This window comes from Thermobia domestica, chromosome 1, assembly GCF_964235325.1.
Source record: "Thermobia domestica chromosome 1, izTheDome1.hap1.1, whole genome shotgun sequence".
NCBI classification, from domain to species: domain Eukaryota; kingdom Metazoa; phylum Arthropoda; class Insecta; order Zygentoma; family Lepismatidae; genus Thermobia; species Thermobia domestica.
The window spans coordinates 21493355-21507398 of record NC_137454.1 but is presented as its reverse complement, the minus strand read 5'-3'; positions in this window follow the sequence as shown (position 1 = coordinate 21507398).

Here is a 14044-nt window from a genome sequence, read left to right as displayed (position 1 = left end):
TACTCAGTTGCATTGAAATTGCAAACTGATATATTGAGATTGAAGTTCGATATTGAATTCAATAAAAGGGATTACCACTTTTCCTCTGCATATGCTTGCTTTGTATTTCACTGACAAAATTGATTATTATTTAAAGAAGAAAAAACACAAGATTGTATTTGTAGTGTTTAGGCCTTTCTGAGTGCGAGTGCTTTTCCCTTCCCTTCGTTGTTCATGATGGGGTAGCTTTTAAGATCGTTAAGCATTTAAAATCGTGGCTTTTAAGATATGTTCTTTCTGCGGGGCTGCAAACGATGCTATTGCACGCGGCACCAAATTGCCTAGGGCCAGCCCTGAGTCCGACTACACACGAATAATGTCTAAGATATGTGAAATGCTGTTCACATCATGCCCACGGTATGTAAAATAAATGTCTGATGGACTACTACAAATTCATAATCTTTTTTCTATCTTGAGTTCTGAAGACATTCAAATTAATTTTTGATTATACACATTTGATGATATCTAAATTACGACTAAAATTTTAGAACTTGGTTATGTTTTAACCCTTTATTGCATCATGTTTATTGAAGTTAACGTTCTGTCTGCATGCTCATAGTACTGACTATGTAAGTATTGTATGTAACCTGTTATTTCGCATTAAGATTCTAAATTATGTCGAATTAATTTCAACGTAGTGATTTATTTTCGTTAAAAAAAGACTAGATATATTTTTGAGGAATAATTTACGCAATGATTTTTATTTCGTAAGTTTTCTCATGCGATTTTATTATTAATGAAATAATTGATCCGTTCAATATGCATCTCTGTACCAAAACACAAAATACATTTATTTGTTTCTAGAGTGTTACAACTTCAACAAACATTAGGACATTCCTTTTGACAATAACCAAGCATGCATCAAGAAAATAAGGGTGTACGAATGTCTCAGGGAATCGTTTAAAGCAAGTGATGTATTGCTTTATGTTTATTTATTTATTGTTTATTTTTAATTTGACATTTCGTAAAACAATGACTATTCTTTGTAGCATTATAATTATTACCACGAGGAGGACAAAGTTGTTGCTACCTGAAGAAATCCAGTTGGGCCGCAAGATAGCGCTCCTATCGATAGCACAAGCAAATGGCAGTTCTATTTCATGAAAATGGGTCCTAAAAATCTAAACGCTCCATGTAGATGAGGGGCGGCAGGCTAACACGTCGACCGCGGCCTACTAGTAGGACCTGTGTAGTATACTGCTTCGGATATCGGAAATCGATATCGACAAAATATCGAAACTTCATCGATATATTGAAACATATCGAAATGTCGATCAGAAAACAGAAAATATCGCACAACACACTATCTATTATATTAGTCGACCGGCAGGTCAGAATTGGTAGCCCACGCGTGACCTGTGTCATACTTTCTGTATCGATCATTGTTACTTCTTTATGATTTCTTCTAGTGGGCTAGTGTACACAAGAATGGACTGCCAGTAAATTCTAAAGTCAAAAGTAGTCCTCAAAAATTAAAAGGTAGGCCACCCCAGATCTAGACAGCAATATAAATTGTTATTAAAACACAATTTAGTAATCTGCGATGGTAACTTGAAAATAAAAATATATTATTATTATTATTATTATTATTATTATTATTATTATTATTATTATTATTATTATTATTATTATTATTATTATTATTATTATTAAGAAAGGAAAAGAGAGAGAAAGTCTATTTAAACAAGCAAAATTTCGGAAGGCGTTTTTGCAATCTAAAAAACAGCGTAACAAAACTCCTCTATCAGATTTTATGGATCCCTGCTGCACAAAATACTGCGACTGTCTGTGTTAATTAATTCTCAAACAATTCTCTGTTCATACAGCATATTAAGAGATAGACCAGTTTTGTTAAAGAAGTGATCATAAATTTGTTGCAAAACAAACAGTATACACAGTACATGACAAGAGAGGGCTGTCTGGCCGCCATGTATTTGCCAGGAAATAAAGAGATAACAGCCTCCCCCTCTTCCTCCTTGCTAGCTTTAACACAATATGTGTTCTTGGCGACCACGTCATTTGAAAACAATGAAGTTTTTTTTTTCTTTCTTCAATAGAGATAGAAAGAAGTTTGTGCACATTCCGCTCATGGGAACAATTTCGCATTCTTTCTCGGCTGAGGGAAATGTACAGATTGCATTCAGAGCACACTTTGTCAAGGACGCTGTAATGCTCCCATCTCATACACGAAACAGGGAAAAAGGACATGTAGTATCTTAACCTCTTGTGATAATAAGCGTATTAATTGTCTTTCTTACGTTCTTGGTGGCAGTTCATGTGAAAACGGTGCAGGCGAAGTTCAATGTCTCTTTTTAGAAGGATTGTATTTTTTTTTCTTTTTTTTTTCAAGAACAAGAAATATGCATTTACCTGATTGTAGTCCTCGATCCACAGGGTAAAGTGCTGGCTGGCTGGCTGTTGAACTATTATCAGTACACAATTTCCATAAACTAACAATTGACCAGAAACCACGAGGGAAAGAAGAGGTACAGGAACAGCAAGTAACCAGATTTGTAGTAAGAGCCAGTGGCGTGCCCAGAATTTCATTCAGGAGGGGTTCAAACTCCCAAGTTATCATTTTAGGACTTCTTGTATACATATTTCAATATTTTAAATGCATATTGTTTCATAATATCCTGTTGGGGGGAGGGAAGGTTAAAAAATCGAATCTTCCTCTCCAGAAACCACTGAAATGAGTCATATAATTATACGAATACGTATTAGATGAATTATATGTACTGGTACCATAGTGCAATTGAACAATTAATTCCTAGATATAAAAATGAATAAATTGTATAGACGTCCTACACTTTATTATACTATAAGAGGCGATCAACTGAAACCCGTTCAGTGGTCATAATCATGAAATAAATTTTATTTCGAGCGGAAACTTGTACACTATCTAGAGGCGTCTATGGTTAGCGTGCAGTAAAAATATTGTTCAGAAGAAGTCACCATGAACGTTGAGACACTTGTCCCACTGTGTCACTAACTTATAAATGCCGTCCATGTAAAATTTGGAAGGCTGACTATCGAACCAATCACGCACAGTATCCTGAACCTCAGTGTCCTGACTGAAATCTCTGATCTTTCAGTGCCTTCTTTAGAGGCCCAAAGATGCGAAAGTCACAAGGTGAAAGGTCAGAGCTGTAGGGCGGGTGTCACAACATTTCCCGCTTGAATCGAACAACATGATCTTGACCAGGACGGGGATAATCAGTGGTTTGTTCACGCCCCTTCCGAAACATTCTGACCCAGTCCACCACTGTTGTTTTGAAGATGCATGCATCACTATACACGTCTTTCATACGACGGAACACCTCAGCTGGTTGACAACCTTCGGTACGCAGAAGCCGGATGACGGCACACTGGTCCTGTTTGGGCGGATTGGGGATCTTGAACGCCATCTTTCACTTGTTATACCTGCAAAACGGAAATACGTATCAAAAACATTCCTACACCCAACACACAGGGACATTAGCCATTATAGTATAGGCAAAAATCTTTATTTAAAGATATCATTCCTGCGTTTGTCTGGTGAGGAAAATTCGGGGGGGGGGCGGGTTAAATTTCATAGATTGCACAGCAAGAACACTATTCAGTAGCTTATACCCGCTTGATAGTTTTGAGTTCCTCTTTTCGCCAGAAAATTGAGTCAAACCGCCATTGCCCCAAACAGATACAGTACATGTTATTGTTAAAGTCTCGACAAAATGGAAACTGCCTCTAGGTTTACAATTTTAGAAAAGACAAACTCGTATATGTTCACGCACATGAATATGTTGTTTTCAACACACACACACACATTATGTTTGCACAAAACTACAGTGATGACTCGGTTTACAAACTTAATCCACTGCATAACGCGGTTCGAAAACCGAAATTATAATTCGCATTCAAGTTAATATAAACATAATTAATCCGTTCTAGCCACACAAACATGGTGCTGTATGTATTTGTTACATTTTATTTGATACCGGTCCAGTGGCTCAATAGTAGAGTGGTTACCTCTGGTGTGTGAGGTCTCTGGTTCGATTAGCAGCTAAGAAAGTTTATGGTGGACAACATCGTGTGAGTAGGTTTTCCCAGGGTTCTCCTGTTTCCTTCCACATTCTCATTCCATCGGTTCTTCTATCATCATTCGCTTGACTAATCACCCGTCTTCCTTGGCCTAAAGGATATAAACGTGGGACGTTAAACTAAAATAGGCCTATTTCATTTCATTTCATTTTTTCAATTATTTAAAATATCATAAATAGCAGTTCTTATGCTTATATATATATATATATATATATATATATATATATATATATATATATATATATATATATATATATATATATATATATATATACAGTGGCGGATCCAAGGGGAGGGATATAGGGGCTATAGCCCCCCCCTTGACGCTCAGGTTTATACTGGATAAGATGGGCTTCAATCTTGGTTTACACTGGATAAAACGGCAAACTATGGTTTAGCCCCTCCCTTGATCATATCCTGGATCCGCCACTGTATATATATTCAGATTACAACCTTGTAGTATGATTTGTACGAAACTCTAATTTCTCTGCCGGCTGCCGGACCCTGTTCATTGCTTTTTTGTTTAATATTTTTGAGTCCCTTTTAAGAATCAAGGTTATATGATCAGATGTGGACGAAACTTGAGATTCGAAATCACATATGCCTCCCTTAGAGATCGAACCTAGAACCACACTCTCAAAGAAAAAGCACATATGCTACTAGGGAGCCTAAATGATAAAAGACGGAAACGAAGCAAAGAAGGAGAGGGAGAGAGAGACAGCGAAGAAAAACGGATCTACCCTGAACTTAAGAGGCCTCATCCCGGCGAAATTAAAATACCGCTAATTTTACAGTGATTGTGTGATATCATCAAATATATAAAAGATAATTGAAATGTGGAACAAAAGCGCCCTAGACAATATTATTTTGCGTAAGGTACCGTTATCCCAAGTCACCTAGTGGCTTTCCGTTTTCAGCAGTTTAGAAACGCGAAAATAAATGCCGATTTTCAAAATGGCTCGAAATCAAAAGCAGATAAGTGAGTCGTGATAACGGTATCTCATGTAAAATGATATTGTCTAGGGCGCTCTTGTTCCACATTTCGATTATCTTTTATCCATTTGAAGATATCACATAATTACTGTAAAATTAACGGTATTTTAATTTCGCCGGGAGTAGGCCTCTTAAAAATTCATATAACGGAAATTTACGTGACCAGGCTTTTGTATTCATTTAAAACCCGTGATGAAACACTTGACCCTTGTGAGTTCATACATGAAACAAACCACTTCCAATAAAAGATAAATATATACATACATACATACCAATATACTTGGATGGAGGACTTTTTTTTTCTTTTCCCCGTCTTTTGCGCAATCTTTATGGATATTATTCAATTCTTCGCTTAGGATAACAGGAAAAACAATTGTTTGGGATTATTTGTGTATTTAACAGTGTGTGTGCCTTTAGCTGGCAACAGTGTTCAAGTTGCTTAACGCTTTTCTATTGTTTGGTGTGGGTGAATGTGGAGGCAGCAAGAGCATACAGTTTGGTGGACCATATATCATGGTAGAACATCGTACAATATATCACAAACAGTAAGCCATCGAATTACAATCATTTACAACTAAAGACCTTGTGAACATGTTTATTCTCGTGTATTATTTTTCTGTGCAGATTGTAGTTGTAATCATTAAATACAGTGAATTTATATTTGGTTGCATTCATGTGGTGTACGAATCAAGCCTTACAGTCCACTAGTATGAATATTGTTTTTAACATTGTTATTGTACTTTAGTGAAGTTACAAATATATACATTCATATTGTACATTGGTCCTATCCGGGCCACATGAGTGCAAAGCTTTCTGACAATTGTGAGAATTGTTCTGTGCTGTTATGAAGAGAAATGTGTTTGTGTCGGCCTATATGTGGTGCTATCACGTACGTTGGACAATCAGCACGTTTTCTGTGTAGGCGGACAGCTGTTGTACCAGGACCACGCTTCTGGAGTATATTTCATAGGTAAAAGAAAACAAAAAACATCATCATCAGGTCAGTAGTTTTTTATTCTTCATATTTCTGCGTAGCATTTAATCATGACTGAATCACACCAGCGTCTTTTAAGGCGAAGATCTGCATACAGAGGCCAGTTAACCAGAATAAACACCTTTGTTCAGGGCTTTGATCCAAATGAAGGCAATATAGAAGAAATACGTGCACGCTTAAAACATCTAAATAACGTCTGGTCAAAGTTGCAGGAGGTGCAAGATACTATTGAAATTGATCAAATCGAACCCGAAGCGGAAGCATTAAACGTTCGTGCAGAAATTGAAAATGTGTATTTTTCTTTAGAGGCTCAAATGCAAGCACTTGTTTTAAAACATGGAAATAAAGAATCAGCTGTTAATAATAGCACTAGCAGTAGCGCACAAGTTAAATTACCGGTCATACAGTTGCCTGCATTTGACGGAAACTGTAAACATTGGTTATCATATAAGGACACCTTTACATCTCTTATTCACGAGAATAAAGACATTTCCACAGTACAGAAGTTTCAGTACCTCCGAACTTCTCTTAAGGGCGAAGCGTTAAACCTAATTGAAAATTTACCAATTACCGAAACAAATTATTCAGTAGCATGGCAATTACTCGTTGACAGGTATTCAAACAAAAAGCTAATTGCTTCTTCTTACATTCACGAAATACTACAAATCAAGCCAGTGTATAAAGAAAATGTAAGTGAACTTCGCGCTTTTATAAATACAGCTACTAGTAATATAAATGCGCTACAAGCACTTGAGCCAAACGTAAACCTCACAGACGTAATTTTGAACCAACACTTTGTATCAAAATTAGACGCAACTACTAGAAAGTCATGGGAGCTTCAAAATACGAATTCTAATTTTCCTGCTTTATCAGAATTCTTTTCGTTTCTCGAGAAACGTTGTCAGGTGCTTGAGAACATGAGAACTAGTATTGATGGTGTGAAGCAGAGTAGTAGCGTACAAAACAAGCAAGCAAAAAGTATTCAGTCATCAAAGACTTATTTATCAACATTTTCAAATGCATGTGAATTTTGTAATAGCCAGCATCCCTTATATTCTTGTTCGTCTTTTGTGAATGCGGGACACAGCCAAAAATTGGAGTGCATTCGTAAAAATAAATTATGCATGAATTGTTTGAAAAGTAATCATTTTTTGAAGAATTGTAAATCGAGAGGTTGTAAAAAGTGTTCCAAAAAGCACAATACATTATTGCATGTAGACGTAACAAAGGACAAATCAGTGCGGTTTCCAAGTGTAAACAGTGCTGCGGTGCAAGAGCGTAGCAACAACTCAGATTCCAGTGAAAATTTAGGGCAAGTGTCATATTGTGCATTAAAGGCTAGGCCTAACGCAAGAGTGTTGTTATCTACTGCAATAGTAAAAGTAAGGGATAACAAGGGAAATTTGGTTCCTTGTCGCGCGCTTCTAGACAGTGCTAGTCAGACCAATTTCGTAACAGAGAATTTGGTGCAACAATTGAACATCAAACGGTATAGACAGTATACTCCAATTCAAGGTATAAATCAAGCGATATCTAATACAAAGTACTCTGTAGATATTTGTGTCCATTCATGTGTTAACTCATTTTCATTGAATATAAGTTGTTCAGTTCTCCCTCACATTACAAGTAAACTACCGGAAGAAAGAATTAATTATGACGATTGGAACATTCCCAAGGACACTGTTCTAGCAGATCCTACTTTTAATACGCCTGGAGGCATAGATATTCTTTTAGGTGCGGAAGTATTCTACATAATTATGAAGTCAGGACACAAAACACGGCCAGGTGATTTTCCAGTGCTTCAGGAGACAGAATTGGGATGGATCGTGGCAGGACGCATTCCTCAAGAACGTGACCCTAATATTCCATTAACAACATGTTTTGTGAAGACAAACATAGATCTACAGCAACAACTTCATAAATTCTGGGAACTAGAAGAAATTACTGTTACACCTAGATCAAGCGAAGAGCTTGCATGTGAACGACATTTCATTCAGAATACAACAAGAGATCATACAGGGCGTTTCACTGTACGATTGCCTTTGCTTGAAGACCGTACAGTTTTAGGCGATTCTTATCAGCAGGCATTGGTTAGATTAAAGCAATTTGAGAGAAGATTCGATCAACACCCGGACTTTGAAGCTAAATATACGGAATTCATGCAAGAATATGAAGATCTTGGTCACATGGTAAGGATAGATGAGCGTAAAAAGGAGGACGTCAGTGTTGCATACTATTTGCCACATCATGCAGTTTTTAAGCCCACAAGCTCTACAACTAAACTCCGTGTGGTGTTTGATGCTTCAGCAAAATCTGACAGCGGAAAAGGCCTCAACGACATTCTCTTAGTTGGTCCTACAATACAGCAAGATTTATTTTCTATCGTTTTGCGCTTTAGAACTCATTCGATAGTATTCACTGCAGATATCGCTAAGATGTATCGCATGGTCAATGTTCATCCAGAAGACACGCCATTACAACGTATATTGTGGAGAAGATCTAGAAATGAACCGATTCAAGTTTTTGAGTTGAAAACACTAACGTATGGTACGGTATGTGCTTCATTTGTGGCCACAAGATGTCTACAGCAATTAGCAGACGAAGAAGAGCATAATTACCCTGTAGCAGCAGAAATATTACGTCGAGATTTCTATAATGATGATGTTTGTAGTGGCATGAGCGACATACAGCAAGCTTTAGAGGTCCAGAAGCAATTGATAGAGTTACTGGGAAAGGGAGGTTTTATACTTAGGAAATGGAGTTCGAATGATCCAAGGTTATTGGAATCCATCTCGCCAGAGCTTCGAGAAGTGCAGCGTCCAATCCAGTTCCACGAAGGCCAAGGCGTCAAGGCATTAGGATTGTCATGGCATCCAGACAAAGATATATTTCTCGTTGAAAGCAAGACGTCAACAATGAAGGTTCAAGAGTGCATTACTAAACGCCAGATTGCTTCCATCATTGCCACTATATTCGATCCATTAGGAGTAATTTCACCAGTTGTCATTTCATACAAAATATTTTTGCAAGAATTGTGGCGGCAAAAGGTTCAATGGGACGACAGTGTACCGATGGAATTAGCAAAGAAATGGACTAAATTGTACAAGCAACTTCCACTAATCAATCAGATTAAATTCGACAGATATGTACTCGTTGAAGGAAACATAGCGGAGATTCAGATCCATGGTTTTTCAGATGCTTCTCAAAGAGCATATGGAGCTTGCATTTATATGCGATCGATCAATCAACAAGGAGAAATATCAGTTAAGTTATTATGTGCTAAATCACGTGTGGCCCCAGTCAAGAAAATCACTCTCCCACGTCTGGAGTTATGCGCAGCAGTTGTTTTGGCAAAATTAGTTCACAAGATTTTACCGAATTTAAAATTGAACATAAGTAGCGTCCATCTATGGACTGACTCCCAAATCGTGTTGGCATGGCTAGCTTCTCCGTGCAACAAATGGAAACCTTTCGTGGCCAACAGAGTAGCTCAAATTCAAGACTTAACTGACGTTAGCTGTTGGAAACATGTAACTTCTTCAGACAACCCTGGAGATTTGATTTCAAGAAGAATAGATGCAGTTTCCATAAAGGATAATTCATTATGGTGGCACGGTCCACAATGGCTTTCTAGTTTAGAATCTAATTGGTCAGTCACAAGTAAGGATTCATTGCTACCAGATCAAGTTCCAGAGAGTAAGGGAACCATAACATTGACAGTCACTTTAGACAATTGGTGCAATAAAACCATAACAAGATTCTCAAAATTGTCAAGGTTAGTTAGGACAATAGCATATTGTAGACGTTTTGTTCATAACATCAGTCACAAGCAAAACAAACTAACAGAAGGTCTTTCAGTACAAGAACTCCACACAGCGCTCCATGTTTGCATCAAATGGACACAAGAAATTGGGTTTCACAGCGAATTGCAGCATCTTCGTAATGGAAACATTGTTCCGTCAAGAAGTAAATTGAACAATTTACATCCATTTTTAGATAGTGAAGGCATGATCCGAGTTGGAGGAAGATTGGAGAATAGTCAGCTTCCATTTGACGCCAAACATCAAATAGTTCTGCCTTCAAACCAACACTTGACAAAACTTATAGTTGAAGCAGAACACTTAAGATTACTTCATGCTGGACCCCAATTATTAATATCATCACTACGCCAGAAATATTGGATCATCAGGTGCAAGCAGGTGGTAAAACAAGTCATCCATCATTGCTTCACGTGTTTCAAGTTAAAGGCCAGTGGTTCAAAACAACTTATGGGACAGTTGCCGGCAGCTCGTGTGCAGCAAGCCAGACCATTCCTAAACGTAGGCGTGGACTACGCTGGAGCGTTTTACATAAAATCAGGAGCAGTTAGAAATAGATCTGTACGTAAGGCATACGTTGCGTTGTTTGTTTGTTTATCCACCAAGGCAATACATCTTGAATTGGTAACAGATCTTAGTGCGCAGTCATTCATAGCAGCTTTACGCAGATTCATAGCCAGACGAGGAAGATGTCTCAATATATACAGCGACAATGGCACAAATTTCGTTGGAGCCAACAACGAATTGAAAGAATTGTATCAGCTGTTTTCATCAGATCCTTTTAGTTCTCAAGTTCATGATTTTACATCGACCGAAGGAATTCAGTGGCACTTCATACCACCAAATTCGCCGCATTTTGGAGGACTATGGGAAGCCGGTATAAAATCAATGAAATACCATCTAGTTCGTATTACAAAGGGTGCAGTGTTAACATATGAAGAGTTTGCAACATTACTGACACAGATTGAGGCCTGTCTCAACTCTCGACCACTTACAGTGCTATCAAGTGAGCCTAACGACATCAGTGTTCTCACCCCTGGACATTTTTTAATTGGAGAAGCACTTACAGCTTTACCAGAGCCTAACCTCACCGATCTACCATACAACCGCTTATCTCGTTGGCAGAAGATACAACAACTAAAACAACACATTTGGAAGAGATGGTCCCGAGATTATTTACATGGTCTTCAACAACGCTCTAAGACAACTTCACCGCAACACAATCTCAAGGTCGGAGATGTAGTTTTGCTGATTGAAGACAACGTTCCTGCATTGCAGTGGAAATTGGGCATCATTGAAAAGGTGTTCCCAGGAAAGGATTTCTTAGTTCGTGTAGTGACAGTTCGTACTACAACTGGAACATATAAACGTTCCATCAAGAAACTAGTTGCATTACCATATAACAAGGATTAGAATTGAGATTTGAGTAATAAAAAATAAGTACAGTTGTAACATTGCTTCAAGTTTTGTGTTCGTTTCGTTTTTTATGTGTATCATTTTGTTTTATTTGGTCAGACCTTAGCTGACCAACAGGGGGGAGTATGTTTGGGATTATTTGTGTATTTAACAGTGTGTGTGCCTTTAGCTGGCAACAGTGTTCAAGTTGCTTAACGCTTTTCTATTGTTTGGTGTGGGTGAATGTGGAGGCAGCAAGAGCATACAGTTTGGTGGACCATATATCATGGTAGAACATCGTACAATATATCACAAACAGTAAGCCATCGAATTACAATCATTTACAACTAAAGACCTTGTGAACATGTTTATTCTCGTGTATTATTTTTCTGTGCAGATTGTAGTTGTAATCATTAAATACAGTGAATTTATATTTGGTTGCATTCATGTGGTGTACGAATCAAGCCTTACAGTCCACTAGTATGAATATTGTTTTTAACATTGTTATTGTACTTTAGTGAAGTTACAAATATATACATTCATATTGTACAAACAATAAAGGGAAAAGAAGCAGGGTAGTTTATGAATACGAGTCTGTGAATAAAAACATGCCTTAGTATACAAATTAAATTGGTGTTTTCTTCCTCTTCTTCTTCTTCTTCCTTTGGCATGCAAGAAAGCGGATGATCTTCCGAGCTGCATTAAAGAAGAAGAAGAAGAAAAAAAGAACGCACATACGAAAATCACAATGAAGTAAAATGGTGCATGTAATTTGTATATGATCACTAAAACAATTTGAGAATAACTGTTATATGCATAGCATATAGATCAATTTTACGGACTGACCGTTTGGTTGTGGGTGGTTTAAAAAAAAAAACTGGTAGATGCAGAATCAACTCACGAAAGTAATAAAAAAAAAAAAAGAATAGTTTTTATCTGAAAGACTAATAATGATAAGAGAAGTACAGCATCAATTGTTGATGTATTGTATATACAAAACTAGTTTCACGTAAGGGCATTATGGGATCAGTACAATACATGTGTTCAACAGGCAGTGTTGCCAGGTATACAAGAATTATTGACTACGTATAGTGACGACTCAAAAAAAAAAATGCACATTTTCTGCTTGTACATCATTTGCAGTGGCGACAACAATGACTCTGCGCTGCACCTAGGATTGGTTGCCAACTTTTGCAAATGGAAATATCGGACACTCTCCTGGAGTACGTACACTCTTAAGGGTCTTCACTACAGCGAAATTAAACTACCGCTAATTTTAGAGTTTTTCTGTAATATCTTCAAAACAAATCAAAATATTCGAAAAGCAAATACGTAGTGAACTATACAATACGATTTTGCATGTCATACCTTTACCACAATTCACCTATCTGCTTTAGGTATGCCGCTATTTACAGAATCCGCAAAAAAAATGTTAAATCTATCTACAGTTGCAAATCGAAAGCAGATAGGTGACTTGTGATAACGGTATCACATGCAAAATCGTTATATCTAGTTCACTACGTTTCCGCTTTTCGATTTTTTTTTTTTGATGATATTACAGAAAAGCTCTGAAATTAGCGGTAGTTTAATTTCGCTGTAGTGAAGACCCTTAAGACAAGGTGACCAGAACTTTTACTTTCAAAAACGGGACGCATACGAATCGACGACCGGGGTGGGTGGGGTGACTTCCACATTGCATTTTTGGACTCAGCACTGTTTTCAATTTACAAAATACACAAGCAAGAATGATAGCACAATGTTCCTAACTTAAGTACTATCCAACAATACTTTTAACTACTTCAACACTCAGAATTCACACTCAATTCCCACTTGAACCACAGAACACTCAATTCTCATTTGAATATTCAGAAGTTCTAGGCACGGCTGAACCTTCCCAATGCGTGTTGGTGTGGAAGAGTGTAGAATTAGCATTGACCATTTATATTTCGAATAATAATTACGGGACACCTGGGTCATGTTTGCTTAAAAATGGGACATTTAGACGTCCCGTTTGAGAATCAGGGGAAAAAACGGGACAAGGGTTGAAAATAAGGGACTGTCCCGGCTAAAATGGGACGTCTGGTCACCTTGTCTTAAGATTGTATTATCGATTGCCAAAAATATAAACAACCTGAGAGTGGTTACTTCACATAAAACTGATCGATTCGAAGTTCGAATGACTTTAGCTACTTTCGAACCATTTATGAAACTTACTTATTCCAGTTTTGGTTGAGTCGGCGCACGTAACTTTTGTAGTCTACCATCAATAATACATCACGTTTACAATGGGATAGCAAATATAATTGACAATATAATTATGGAATGCACAAAATACACTTGAAAAATAAGTGTTACCAGCTTCGCTGGGGCTGGTAATGTCTCATAATGCTTGCACACTTTTGCTGGATCTGGATGTGTTATTTAATTGGAAGATGTATCTGAGGATAAAGCAGTGCTAACTGCGCTTTTCAAAGTATACTTTTGTTGCACTTTAGTACTTTTGATAAGTTCAGTAAATTTTCCTGCCTTCAACTTTCCAGCAAATTCCGCGCCCACGATATGTCAATATCAAAGCAAATTATAAGCTCTGATTTAACCATGTTCATAGACAAACGATTCCTTTCGTCATTCCAAAATAAATCTGAATAGAACAGAGAATACGACTAGTATGTGGAAGAATTACCGGACATTAAAAGTTTGGTTTTGAGGTCGTAGCCGATACAGG